The sequence below is a fragment of the Ostrea edulis genome, chromosome 1, assembly GCF_947568905.1.
Source record: "Ostrea edulis chromosome 1, xbOstEdul1.1, whole genome shotgun sequence".
In the NCBI taxonomy this organism is placed as follows: Eukaryota; Metazoa; Mollusca; class Bivalvia; order Ostreida; family Ostreidae; genus Ostrea; species Ostrea edulis.
The window spans coordinates 95,275,854-95,290,853 of NC_079164.1; the positions used below are offsets into that span (position 1 = coordinate 95,275,854).

Here is a 15,000-nt window from a genome sequence, read left to right on the forward strand (position 1 = left end):
GGGGTAGGATGGGGCCACAAGTGGGGGGGGGGGTCAAAGTTTTACATACAAATATAGGAGAAAGCTTTAAAAATCTTCTTCTCAAGAACCATTGGGCCAAAGAAATTGACATTTACATGAAAGCTTTCTGACATAGTGTAGATTCAAGTATGCAAAGGGTAGTTTGGGCCATAATAGGGACTAAGGTTTTACATGGAAATATATATGGAAAGTATTCAGATATGGGCCAAAGTGACTCAGGTGAGCGATGTGGCCCATGGGCCTCTTTGTTAACCTATATCTTTTATTTGTGTGAAGATATTCAAACATTAAGAACAGACATATATATATATATATAAATCTTTTTTTCTTTCATTTTTTCATCCAGGGTAGTTTAGAACTGTGTGCATTGGTTTTGGAAGAATTTGGGCTGTTTAGGCTAAAATCCATTATGTAAGTTCATCTTTGTGGTGCACAAATTCCATATGGTCATTTCAAATAGTTAACATTGCTTCTATTTTCAATCTGAAATTCTACATGTATTTTGTTTGAGAGATGAAAACAATCCTCGAAACATTATCACCGTTATCTTTAATTTTCCATCATACTTGTGTCAAAGAGTTGAACTTTCTTTACCAGTAATTTTATATTGACTTCGCATTGTGTGATATATAAAGTTTTTATGATTTTATTTTCTGTCTAATATATTCAATATTTAAAGGAAAAAGATAATGGTAGGAGATGGTAGGATAAATTCTAATTATTCTGAGAAACTTGATAAATACTGTGTTTGAGCTTATATACTCGATAACACAATAGAAGAATGCAATTTACTAGTTAAACTTTGATAGGATACTAAATTTAGGATGAGCCAATAAGATTATGTCTTGTTTTTCATGTTACAGGATTGGACAGAATATGAACACACACATCCAATACTTCAAAGATATTATGTTTGTGGAGGCAGAGATTTTGATTGCATCCACTGTTTAGAATACATCCTTAAGGGAAGCAGACTGCCGCCTTTACCCAATGATATAATGATTAATCATAACTATATCTGTTTTGTACCAAATAGAAAGAGCATTGATTCAGGTCATTTTCAAATCCACTGGCATACATTGTACTATACATGCAACCTTTTCAAACTTTACATTTAAGATTTTATAAAGGAAATATCTTAATGTTTCACATGTTTACCTTTCACTGTGCTATGTAATTCATTATACCTGCCATTATGCCAGTCTTCCTGAACATAATTTGTTTTCTGCAATTTCATTGGCCAAGAGGCTTAATCCTGGGTTATCAGATTGAGCATTTATATTTAGTATCCCATTGATTTTGTCAGCCCTATATAAGGAGCTGACTCAGATTTACTCACTCTGCTAGGTTAAAGAACTCTAAGGTTTGTACTTTTCACATGAATTTCGTGTTCGCCTCTTATCTTTTACATAGAGTAGGAAATGAACATAACATTGAGTTAGGGAACAATTTAGATTTTACATTATAATATGTAAATACCTTAGCAGAGTCAATTTACTTGGTTCAGGGTAGTATCAGATATTACTTTTTCAAAGTTTAAGTGTTTAGGCTATCTCAATGTTTCTATAGTTAGCCTTGTCCTATGTTACTTTTAGATGTATGGAAGCCTTTTAGTGTTATAACACTATATTTATGCCCCCATTCAAAGAAGAGGGGCATATTGGTTTGCACCTGTTGGTCGGTCGGTAGACCACATGTTGTCCGCTTAATATCTTAAGAACCATTCACTTGATCGTAATATATTTCATATGTGGGTTGGTTATGAAAAGAAGAGGACCCCAATTGTTTTTCTGGTCGAAATGTCAAGGGTCAATCTACTCTGGACATAGGAAGACACTGCCTGCTCAATATCTTGAGAACCCTTTGCTTGACAGACATCAAACTTGGTACACTGGTACATCTCAAGGAGTAGATTTGAGGTCACATGGTCAAAAGTCAAGGGGTAAACTGGACATAGTAATATATTGTCTCTTATGTTTTAAGAATTATTTGCTTGATTGACACCAAACCTGGTACAGCATAAGGAGTAGATGACCCCTATTGATTTTTAGGTCACTTGGTCAATCCACTCCTGACACAGGAAGATATTGTTTGCTCAATATTTCGAATTGATGACACTACTATCAATCAAATTATGCATGTGTATAACCCTTTTCAATTTTACACCATGGGGGCTTATATGTTTTACAAACACCTCATGTTTTATAGTTTGTGAAAGCTTGTTAGGGTCATAACTTTAGATTTTCTTATTATGGTACTTGCCCGTCAGAGACTGGACATATTATGGTATGGTGTTGTCTGTCCGGACCTTGTAAGATGGGATACAGACTGAACCGTAAGCTCCAGAATCTTACAACTTGGTACATTTGATCACCATAAAAGGAAGATGCTTATTGTTTTTTAAGGTCAAGGTTGTAGGTTCACTTAATAGGAAAACCTTGTTTGAGAAAATTACAGATTCTTGAACTGAGTATTTTGAGGAAACATTACATAGAAAGTACATGATTTGTCAAATTTCTCCCAATATTCAACTGAGAACCTTATTCTGCAGAGTATTTGTATGGGTATGGAAAATGTGTATGTGGCTATGATTTTGATTTTTGTTTAATTTTTTGAAAATTACAGGTTTAACCGAGTCAGTTTTTGAGGAAATATACATGTATTAAATAAATGACGGTTTGACCTTTTAACTCCTCTCACAGTTTTGAAACTAGGGTCTTTGTAAATAACTTCTTTGGTGTTTTAGAATATTTACAGATTGTTGATCATGGTAAATTTTGGGGAAATATTTTCCGCAGAGCTCTAGTTGTCTATCTACCGGCCTCCTGTCACTTTTAAGTTTAGGAGCTTTTATTCATGGAAAGAAAGTATGTGACAGCCTGATGATGGCTGATACTATTTAAAGCCTTTTTATACGCCCGTCTTAAGACGGGACATATTATGGTATGGCGTTCATGTCCGTCCGTCTGTTAGCTTTTTCGTGTCCGACCCGTAACTTAAATACTACAAGGCCTAGAATCATCAAACTTTGTCTGTAGATGCATCTTGGGTAGAAGGTGTGTCGCACATTAAAACCAGGTCACTGTGACTTTTCATTAAGAAGATATCCGTCTGTCCGTCCGTCTGTTAGCTTTTTCGTGTCTGACCCGTAACTTAAATACTACAAGGCCTAGAATCATCAAACTTTGTCTGTAGATACATCTTGGGTAGAAGGTGTGTCGCACATTAAAACCAGGTCACTGTGACTTTTCATTAAGAAGATATGGCCATATATGGCAAAAACCTGTCCGGCTCATAACTTGAAAACTATTAGACCTAGAATCACCAAAATTGGTCAACTAATGCATCTTAGGTAGAAGGTGTGTCGCATCCTACTTTAAGGTCACTGTGACATTTAATTAAGGTAATATAAAAAAAAAAATGTTTTAATGGGTACAATTTATACTGTTAACAATATGTGACGGGCGTATCATGTGCCGTGGCGGTGCACTTTATTCTAGAAATGGCATCAGAAAAACACCCTATGTAACCTTTTCTGCTTATACTCATTTATTTTTATTGGAAAACTTATTACTTGTTATCAGCTACTCTAAAACAATATTGACGTGCTATAATAAATTTGTAAACTTTACAAGTCTTTTCATTTCAAACAAGGTGTTGAACAAGTTGTTGAACATCATCTGGAATTCACAACCAAACAGGTACAACATGGAAACAGTGTGTTCCATGATTTCTGTAGTGTAACAAGTCCAGTTGATCCCAAGTACACTGTACTATTGACAATGATTGTTTTTGATAAGCACAATAGAAGTTCTACTTTGGGAGAAGCTATAATTATTTTAGTCCTAGCATACACTGCTTCCTGTTAGAGTTAGGGTGCTGTATAACTTGGTACCTCTTTGAGATAAAATGCTTTATCATCAAATCATAAAGCATCTTCCCTCTAACAGATACCAGATTATAAAGCACCCTCCCTCTAACAGGTACCAACTTATAAGGCACTCTCCCTCTAACAGGTACCAACTTATAAAGCACTCTCCCTCTAACAGGTACCAACTTATAAAGCACCCTCCCTCTAACAGGTACCAGATTCTATAAAGTACCCTCCCTCTAACAGGTACCAACTTACAAAGCACACTTCCTCCAACATGTACCAGATTATAAAATATCCTCCATTTATAATCTGGTACCTGTTAGAGGGAGGTTGCCTTATAAGATGGTACCTGTTAGCGGGAGAGTGCTTTATTAGTTGGTACCTGTTAGAGGGAGAGTGTTTATAATATGGTACCTGTTAGAGGGAGAGTGCTTTATTAGTTTGTACCTGTTAGAGGGAGGTTGCCTTATAAATTGGTACCTGTTAGAGGGAGAGTGCTTTATTAGTTGGTACCTGTTAGAGGGAGAGTGCTTTATTAGTTGGTACCTGTTAGAGGGAGAGTGCTTTATAAGTTGGTACCTGTTAGAAGGAGAGTGCTTTATAATCTGGTACCTGTTAGAGGGAGATTGCCTTATAAGTTGGTACCTGTTAGAGGGAGAGTGCTTTATAAGTTGGTACCTGTTAGAGGGAGGTTGCCTTATAAGTTGGTACCTGTTAGAGGGAGAATGCTTTATTAGTTGGTACCTGTTAGAGGGAGAGTGCTTTGTAAGTTGGTACCTGTTAGAGGAAGGTTGCCTTATAAGTTGATACCTGTTAGAGGGAGAGTGCTTTATAATCTGGTACCTGTTAGAGGGAGAGTGCTTTATAATCTGGTACCTGTTAGAGGGAGGTTGCCTTATAAGTTGGTACCTGTTAGAGGGAGGTTGCCTTATAAGTTGGTACCTGTTAGAGGGAGGTTGCCTTATAAGTTGGTACCTGTTACAGGGAGAGTGCTTTAATAGTTGGTACCTGTTAGAGGGAGGTTGCCTTATAAGTTGGTACCTGTTAGAGGGAGAGTGCTTTATAATCTGGTACCTGTTAGAGGGAGAGTGCTTTATAAGTTGGTACCTGTTACAGGGAGGTTGCCTTATAAGTTGGTACCTGTTAGAGGGAGAGTGCTTTATAAGTTGGTACCTGTTAGAGGGAGGTTGCCTTATAAGCTGGTACCTGTTAGAGGGAGAGTGCTTTATAATCTGGTACCTGTTAGAGGGAGAGTGCTTTATTATATGGTACCTGTTAGAGGGAGAGTGCTTTATTAGTTGGTACCTGTTAGAGGGAGAGTGTTTATTAGTTGGTACCTGTTAGAGGGAGAGTGCTTTATTAGTTAGTACCTGTTAGAGGGAGGTTGCCTTATAAGTTGGTACCTGTTAGAAGGAGAGTGCTTTATAATCTGGTACCTGTTAGAGGGAGGTTGCCTTATAAGTTGGTACCTGTTAGAAGGAGAGTGCTTTATAATTTGGTACCTGTTAGAGGGAGAGTGCTTTATAATCTGGTACCTGTTAGAGGGAGGTTGCCTTATAAATTGGTACCTGTTAGAGGGAGAGTGCTTTATTAGTTGGTACCTGTTAGAGGGAGGTTGCCTTATAAGTTGGTACCTGTTAGAGGGAGAATGCTTTATAAGTTGGTACCTGTTAGAGGGAGAGTGCTTTATAAGTTGGTACCTGTTAGAGGAAGGTTGCCTTATAAGTTGATACCTGTTAGAGGGAGAGTGCTTTATAATCTGGTACCTGTTAGAGGGAGAGTGCTTTATAATATGGTACCTGTTAGAAGGAGAGTGCTTTATAATCTGGTACCTGTTAGAGGGAGGTTGTCTTATAATTTGGTACCTGTTAGAGGGAGAGTGCTTTATAATCTGGTACCTGTTAGAGGGAGAGTGCTTTATAATCTGGTACCTGTTAGAGGGAGAGTGCTTTATAATATGGTACCTGTTAGAGGGAGAGTGCTTTATTAGTTGGTACCTGTTAGAGGGAGAGTGCTTTATAAGTTGGTACCTGTTAGAGGGAGAGTTCCTTATAAGTTGGTACCTGTTAGAGGGAGAGTGCTTTATTAGTTGGTACCTGTTAGAGGGAGAGTGCTTTATAATCTGGTACCTGTTAGAGGGAGAGTGCTTTATAATATGGTACCTGTTAGAAGGAGAGTGCTTTATAATCTGGTACCTGTTAGAGGGAGGTTGTCTTATAATTTGGTACCTGTTAGAGGGAGAGTGCTTTATAATCTGGTACCTGTTAGAGGGAGAGTGCTTTATAATCTGGTACCTGTTAGAGGGAGAGTGCTTTATAATATGGTACCTGTTAGAGGGAGAGTGCTTTATTAGTTGGTACCTGTTAGAGGGAGAGTGCTTTATAAGTTGGTACCTGTTAGAGGGAGAGTTCCTTATAAGTTGGTACCTGTTAGAGGGAGAGTGCTTTATTAGTTGGTACCTGTTAGAGGGAGAGTGCTTTATAATCTGGTACCTGTTAGAGGGAGAGTGCTTTATAAGTTGGTACCTGTTAGAGGGAGAGTGCTTTATAAGTTGGTACCTGTTAGAGGGAGGTTGCCTTATAAGCTGGTACCTGTTAGAGGGAGAGTGCTTTATAATCTGGTACCTGTTAGAGGGAGAGTGCTTTATAATATGGTACCTGTTAGAGGGAGAGTGCTTTATTAGTTGGTACCTGTTAGAGGGAGGTTGCCTTATAAATTGGTACCTGTTAGAGGGAGAGTGCTTTATTAGTTGGTACCTGTTAGAGGGAGAGTGCTTTATAATCTGGTACCTGTTAGAGGGAGGTTGCCTTATAAGTTGGTACCTGTTAGAAGGAGAGTGCTTTATAATTTGGTACCTGTTAGAGGGAGAGTGCTTTATAATCTGGTACCTGTTAGAGGGAGGTTGCCTTATAAGTTGGTACCTGTTAGAGGGAGGTTGCCTTATAAGCTGGTACCTGTTAGAGGGAGAGTGCTTTATAATCTGGTACCTGTTAGAGGGAGAGTGCTTTATAATATGGTACCTGTTAGAGGGAGAGTGCTTTATTAGTTTGTACCTGTTAGAGGGAGGTTGCCTTATAAATTGGTACCTGTTAGAGGGAGAGTGCTTTATTAGTTGGTACCTGTTAGAGGGAGGTTGCCTTATAAGTTGGTACCTGTTAGAGGGAGAATGCTTTATAAGTTGGTACCTGTTAGAGGGAGAGTGCTTTGTAAGTTGGTACCTGTTAGAGGGAGGTTGCCTTATAAGTTGGTACCTGTTAGAGGGAGAGTGCTTTATAAGTTGGTACCTGTTAGAGGGAGGTTGCCTTATAAGTTGGTACCTGTTAGAGGGAGAGTGCTTTATAATCTGGTACCTGTTAGAGGGAGGTTGCCTTATAAGTTGGTATCTGTTAGAGGGAGAGTGCTTTATAAGTTGGTACCTGTTAGAGGGAGAGTGCTTTAATAGTTGGTACCTGTTAGAGGGAGGTTGCCTTATAAGCTGGTACCTGTTAGAGGGAGAGTGCTTTATAAGTTGGTACCTGTTACAGGGAGGTTGCCTTATAAGTTGGTACCTGTTAGAAGGAGAGTGCTTTATTAGTTGGTACCTGTTAGAGGGAGGTTGCCTTATAAATTGGTACCTGTTAGAGGGAGAGTGCTTTATAAGTTGGTACCTGTTAGAGGGAGAGTGTTTTATTAGTTAGTACCTGTTAGAGGGAGGTTGCCTTATAAGTTGGTACCTGTTAGAAGGAGAGTGCTTTATAATCTGGTACCTGTTAGAGGGAGGTTGCCTTATAAGTTGGTACCTGTTAGAAGGAGAGTGCTTTATAATTTGGTACCTGTTAGAGGGAGAGTGCTTTATAATCTGGTACCTGTTAGAGGGAGGTTGCCTTATAAGTTGGTACCTGTTAGAGGGAGGTTGCCTTATAAGCTGGTACCTGTTAGAGGGAGAGTGCTTTATAATCTGATACCTGTTAGAGGGAGAGTGCTTTATAATATGGTACCTGTTAGAGGGAGAGTGCTTTATTAGTTTGTACCTGTTAGAGGGAGGTTGCCTTATAAATTGGTACCTGTTAGAGGGAGAGTGGAATTAATTGAAAAGTGGAGTATATAATATGTATCGGTACTGCATGTCTGAAAGTGCACAAGATTTAAAAACAAAATCGATTGGTTTTGGATAGTCAATATCATAGGCGTAGCTTGAGTTATAATATTACCGAGGCAGGGGGTCTGGGGGGCGCACATTTTAACAACGTAAAAGGTTTTTTTGTTTTTTTTACCGAGGCAGCTGCCTCGGTTGCCTCAATGGAAGCTACGCCACTGAATATTGACATTTATGGTCATAAACTGGTGATTATACAATGTTTGTGACTTCCATCTCTTACTTCTGGGAAAGTTGGAAAAACGTCATTATATTTTGCTGCTATTTTCTTGTGTATAAAGATCTACGTGACGCAGATTCTTGTGCATAGAAAATCGTCTTACTTAATGAGGACTTGTTCTTAAACCTCGGGTTGTCTTTTACAAAAAATATCATTTTACATGTATTCACATTTCATTTACGAAATGACACTACGCCGTTCTTAATGACAGTTATGATGTTCTAATAAATATTTCACAATTTCCTACAAATTTTAAATAATCACCATTGCATTTCTGAAATCAAGGTCGCCGCCCTGAATTTTTACCGCCCATATGATATGTACAGGCTAGACGATCAAGACAACTGCATTTGTCCAAATTCCGTGGTCTTTGTTTGAAGAACAGGGATATCAGTTTTCAAACAACAAATATGTAAAAGTTTTGATATCCTCTATGGAAAATAACATTTCAAGTTGATTTAAAGTGTACACATTGTTAATTGTAATTAAGCGTATTTCATATCAATGTGCTGTCACAACATTCCGTGAAATTATGAATACTACGACGTTCTAATGGTGTATCAAGATTTTAAAATATTCTGCCCGAAATTTGTACATCAATGATTTAGAAATATCAGTCTAATACTTTGGGGAGGGTGTGATGCTAATACATCCATTATAACACACGGTACCTAATATGCATTAAAAAAAATTATATGTTTATGCATAGAATTACCATTTTTCTCAATTCACTGCAACAGTGTATCATTCTTGTTAACAATGTAGATTATTAATATTTGTCAGGGTTTTTTGATACTTGCTTATGTAATTTAGACGCGGGTTGTGTCGAAAATCTGAGTTTTAAATAATCAACAGTGTTGTGCTTCTCATTTTTAGAGCCGATCGATTGATTTAAATATGATTGAAAGTATTCATGTTTCCTACGTAATTGATAATAAATATACATGTGTTTGCCAACCACAATGGAGCTCCAACTGTCCAACAGGACCTATTTTACCTAATATTGGTCTATCAAGAAATAAGTATAAAAGAATTGACACACGACGATTATTCGTACGAATCATTGTGAATTATAAATTGGCACGAGGGATAACTCGTACCTACATAAGATGAGATAACTCGTGGTCGTCACCCTGTAAGCGGTACCAGATAGCCTCGACCCAGGAGAACCTCCTTGATATCGAAATGTTGTATTATTTATTATTATTAAAATTTATAAAGCACACAATTTTACAAACAAAATTGCAATCAATGGCGCTGAAACATCATTTGTTGTATGATGTTGTATGAAATACAAAAGCCTGGTCTAAATGTTCAAAATAGCATTTCTCGACCTCGGAGGTTATCCTGCCACATACACGAAAACGCGATCATTATTTCTTAAATCATAAACTCTCTATCAGATTGCTCTGCGTATAATAATCAGTAGTCTACAGTAGAACTCACACATTCCCCAGGCAGTGACTGAACACGTGAGAATCAACATCATGTGTATTCATAGGACATTATGTATGACTCGATGATTTTAAGAATATTTTCAGAAGACTTCCTCCTGCTTTTCTCCTTGAAGGAATTGGGCGTGGTCCTTTTGTAGTAAACATGAAATCTCTTCACTCACAGATTGAATCAAGGGTTCTATTAAGTTTGGATGAAAAGGGATGTCGAATGATAACGGACGGCTTTGTTCAGAAAATCTAACGGAAACCTCTGCATGGGTCAGGTGAGCTAAAACGTCATCCTATTAAACTAAATGTGTTATCAACGGGAGAGGCTTTGGTTCCTTTGCAGAAATCCAAGATCATATTTTAAGACTTGTATTCACAAAGCACCGATACCTTCACAAGCACCGTGGGCTCTAAATGTTGTTTAATTCTACTAGGACATTCTTGTAGATACATGTATACAAATGTATATACGGTGAACGCCCGCAATAAACAAATAACTTAACATTATGTTGTATAGAGCAAAGCAGTTTTAAATGCATGCTTGAATATTTGCGCACATGAGTTGAATGAACGATATTTTTAATTCAAATAAATTCAGAACAATATTTGAATAATTACGTGTATTGGTTGTTATTGATATCATAGATACAGTAAAAAAAAAAAAACAACCAACAACTTGATTAATAGGAGAGCACTTTATTTAGATATGTTCATTAAAGCATAAATTATATATATATATCCATATATTGAAAATTAGATAGTTTAACTCTTTCTAGAGTACCTGTAAAGTGCGAAACGAAATCGAAATGAAATCTATCGAAACGAAACGAAACAGATTACATAACCGAACTCTTTTAATTATAATCATTAAAAATGGTATCTCCTGCCCCTGTGAAAGTTACTAAATATAAATAAAATTTGTCTTCCCTTTGATGTAGGCTTTCGAGTTGACTGATAAAAAGTTTTAAAAGTGGAGGGGGTGGTGAGTAAGCACAAAGTACATATCCGAAGTTGATTAAACCATAAATACCATGTGCAATTAGTTTCGGATCCATGAATTTCAGAACGGAGGGTATGTACAGTCTCACAGGTCAGAGGTCTGGGGAAACACACTAAACGTGGGGTGGTCGCCGGCGTTCGATCCGCCTTTGGGCATAAATACATGTTTCAGTATTTTCTGCTCTAAAGACAAATCTATGTGTACGTGTGGATTGATTGATTGATCGATTGATGTTTTCCGCCACACTCAACAATTTTTCAGTTATCTGGTGGTGCCCAGTTTTTATTGGTGGAAGAGAGAACCCAGATACAATGTACCTGGGAAGAGATCACCGACCTTCCGAAAGTAAACTGGGAAACTTTCTCACTTACCGGCGCGAGCGGGATCGTGTATTTTTATGTTGTATATCAAACGGTGGATTCTGAGTATGTCTTCCCGTTCTCTTTGTAATTTCAGCTTCCCTTGTTCATAAGCCTTTATTTGATTTTACAAAATGCTTACCTCCTGATATTATTGCATAAAATATTTTCCGTTTTCCGTCCCGTTTTCAATTCCCTGTTTTAGCAACACCCCAAATATACATGTATAGAGTTACTGTATATCAATAATGATTTTTAATGATATATCGTACCGAATTCATATATAATATGGTATACTATATAATTTTTTCTATGAGTTTCCCAGTTTACTTTCGGAAAGTCGGTGGTCTCTTCCCAGGTACATTGTATCTGGGTTCTCTCTTCCACCAACAAAAACTGGGCGCCACCAGATAACTGAAAAATTGTTGAGTGTGGCGGAAAACATCAAAATAATCAATCAATCATTATTGAAAGAACTCGCACCTCGGCAGTTCGAGATAAAATAAGAGGTTAAACGTCTTCCTGCTTTCAACTTTCTCAGTCACCAGCTTCTTCAAACATTGTTTGAAGCTAACCGATGGACCACTTAAAAATGTATCAATCAGCCCGAAAGACCACATCAACAGGGAAGCGAATTTCATTTATATGTGGTAACTTTTACAGGGACCTGAGATACCATTTTTTATCATCATAATTACACAGTTCGGTTCTACAATCTGTTTCGTTTCGGTAGGTTTAGTTTCGTTTCGGCAAATTTCGTTTCGTTTCGCATTTTACAGGTACCCCCTCTTTCTATGGGACTAAAAATTCTTTTTTTATAAAAGAAAATTCCTAATAGTTTCTCATTGGCAAGTATAACTGTGCTCTTATATAAATTGAATTACAGACGATGAAAATTCTGTTGAATATATCTTGAAATCATGAATGGGATGAATGGACGCTGTAATTTTAGAGTTTCATAAATGTGATTTGGATGACATTACGTATGAAAAAAACGTGGATGAGGGATTGGGCACAGTTTTTCGCAAACTTCAGCAACGAGCTTTTTGCGGTTGAGAATCATTACGTGCATTTATATTGATTGACTTATGACGTCACTTTGCAATGATATTATGAATATTCATGACACAAGACATTCACAGATATTTCTTTCGTTTGTATAGAATTTATTATACGGGGGGGTGGGGGGGGGGGGTGGGGGGTTGTTTGTGGTAGTGGTTCACAGCCATGCCCCTTTGTACAATGAATTCCATGCAAACGAAAGTACCGTAAATATAACATATATTAAGGTAGTACTCTACATCGTCATAATGGCTGATTTCCTTTAAAAACATGGATGAAAAAAATCGATATCAGCAATATTTGACTTTTCCGTTTAAATTTAAATACCTAGCTCAGTAGCTCAGTAGGTTAGAATACCGACTGCTGAACTGTAGGTTGCAGGTTCGAGTCCAGCAGAGGTTTTAATTTTTTTTCAGATTACCTTCTACTAAAACTGTCTTTTTTGACATTTGAAAATTTTCAACTTCAAAATATTGTTGTACATATCCTTCACTTTTCATCTACATCAAATTTCTCTGGTGTAGCATACCTCCTTAATCTCAGCGAGATTTGTCGAGGCTGGATATTTAGTCTGACGCCTCAGTAACCCTAACCCTAAGATCAACCCTAACTCTATACAGCAACCCTAACCCTATACAGCAACCCTAACTCTATACAGCAACCCTAACTCTATACAGCAACCCTAACTCTATACAGCAACCCTAACCCTAACTGTAACCCTAAGCAGTAATCCTCGTCAGTCCAAATATCGAGCCTCGGCGAATCTCACCGAGATTAAACATATATATGTGAAACGCCATGAGAACGAAAGAACCCAGGGTTGACGAACTTACGGTTTCAGGGTCATCACCCTCGGTACAGGTAACTGTTATCACTCTCGGTACAGGTAACTGTCATCATCCTCGGTACAGGTAACCCTCATCACCCTCGGTACAGATAACCGTCATCACCCTCGGTACAGGTTGCTGTTATTACTCTCGGTACAGATAACTGTCATCACCTCGGTGCAGGTAACCGTCATCACGCTCGGTACAGGTAACTGTCATCACCCTCAGTACAGATAACCGTCATCACCCTCGGTACAGATAACCGTCATCACCCTCGGTACATGTAACCGTCATCACCCTCGGTACAGGTAACTGCCATCACCCTCGGGTACAGGTAAATTTTATCACCCTCGGTACAGGTAACAGTCATCACCCTCGGTACAGGTAACTGTTATCACCCTCGGTACAGGTAACCGTCATCACCCTCGGTGCAGATAACCGTCATCACCCTCGGTACAGTTAACCGTCATCACCCTCGGTACAGGTAACTGTTATCACCCTCGGTACAGGTAACCGTCATCACCCTCGGTACAGGTAACCGTCATCACCCTCGGTACAGGTAACTGTTATCACTCTCGGTACAGGTAACTGTTATCACCCTCGGTACAGGTAACCGTCATCACCCTCGGTACAGGTAACTGTTATCACTCTCGGTACAGGTAACTGTTATCACTCTCGGTACAGGTAACTGTTATCACCCTCGGTACAGGTAACCGTCATCATCCTCGGTACAGGTAAGTCATCACCCTCGGTACAGGTAACTGTTATCACCCTCGGTACAGGTAACCGTCATCACCCTCGGTACAGGTAACCGTCATCACCCTCGGTACAGGCAACTGTTATCACCCTCGGTACATGTAACTGTTATCACTCTCGGTACAGATAACCGTCATCACCCTCGGTACAGGTAACTGTCATCACTCTCGGTACAGGTAACCGTCATCATCCTCGGTACAGGTAAGTCATCACCCTCGGTACAGGTAACTGTCATCATCTGCGGTACAGGTAACCGTCATCATCTGTGGTACAGATAACTGTCATCGGTCACGTGAAACTTTGCGTTAATGGATTCCTGCAAGTTGTCTGTATAATCTTATAGAATTGAAATATTAATTTTTAATGATCGGTGATGATTTTAATTAAGGCACTTCACCAAACACACTCTAAATGATATCGGATGATGAATTTGTGATAAAATTTATCGTATAATTAATACAATTTAGATCTCTATACTTATATCATACATTACTTGCAAATGTTATTAGACATGACAGCATCGCAAGCCACGCCTATCGTCTCCGTGTACACTACGACAAGGGTAGGTATTACCGTACTCCATAACCAGAGCTAGCGGCGATGAAGACACGGTCTGGAGTGCCAAGTTTCCATATAAGTAACCTGCATATAAGCGTTACTAAATTCATGTAACAAATTTAAAATTAATCAATTTTAACTTTAATCTTGCACCTTTCAGTGTTCTGTTTTATATTTCCATAGTTATTACCAAAGTTAAAGTGTGGACAAAAAAAAGGTGACAAAACGCGTTTTGTGAACTCCCTACCATTCACAACTAGCTATATGAACTAGCCTAGGTGTCCGGTAGCCTTCGTGTAATCGGCAGTGATTGTGAGAGACAGCGTCGTGGTAACACATAAGGTTTTCTTCATTGTAATATTGTGATGGCAAGCATAAAATGGGACTCGCTTTGTGAAGTTCAGACATAGGAAGCGGTCATTTTGTCTGTAATAATATCAGTTGGGGTCTATATTACGCACCCCCCCCCCTAATGTTTTTTTTTTAATCAGGTGGGTGGTATGGTATAGATCTCTACTATTTTATCATTACAGACAAAATTACTGGTTCCTGTGGTTCAAGGTCCATTAACTCTTTTAAAAATATGTCAACAAAGCCCAAACTCAAACTATATCTGCAACCCATACTTGCAAATTCACATATGCAGGGATAGCCCCCCCCCTCCCTCTCCCAATAAAAATAGACAAGAGGCCCATGGGCCACATCGCTCACCTGAGTCACCTTGGTCCATATCAGAAGATTTT

General features: G+C 38.5%; 2 long non-coding RNA genes across 6 annotated transcripts in view; one reads left to right on the forward strand and one right to left on the reverse strand.

Moving 5' to 3' along the window:
• Positions 1-3,652, forward strand: part of LOC125670707 (uncharacterized) — an 11,417-nt gene extending 7,765 nt beyond the window's left edge. For all 5 annotated transcript variants that reach the window (XR_008803508.1, XR_008803507.1, XR_008803505.1 and 2 more), the window contains 2 exons: positions 368-432; positions 885-3,652. This is a non-coding gene — a long non-coding RNA (uncharacterized LOC125670707). The remainder of the gene's footprint in view (positions 1-367; positions 433-884) is intronic.
• LOC130055223 (uncharacterized) overlaps positions 1-13,396 on the reverse strand; it is a 44,086-nt gene extending 30,690 nt beyond the window's left edge. Inside the window, exon 1 of the long non-coding RNA XR_008803510.1 lies at positions 12,950-13,396. This is a non-coding gene — a long non-coding RNA (uncharacterized LOC130055223). The remainder of the gene's footprint in view (positions 1-12,949) is intronic.
• Positions 13,397-15,000: the final 1,604 nt, after the last annotated feature.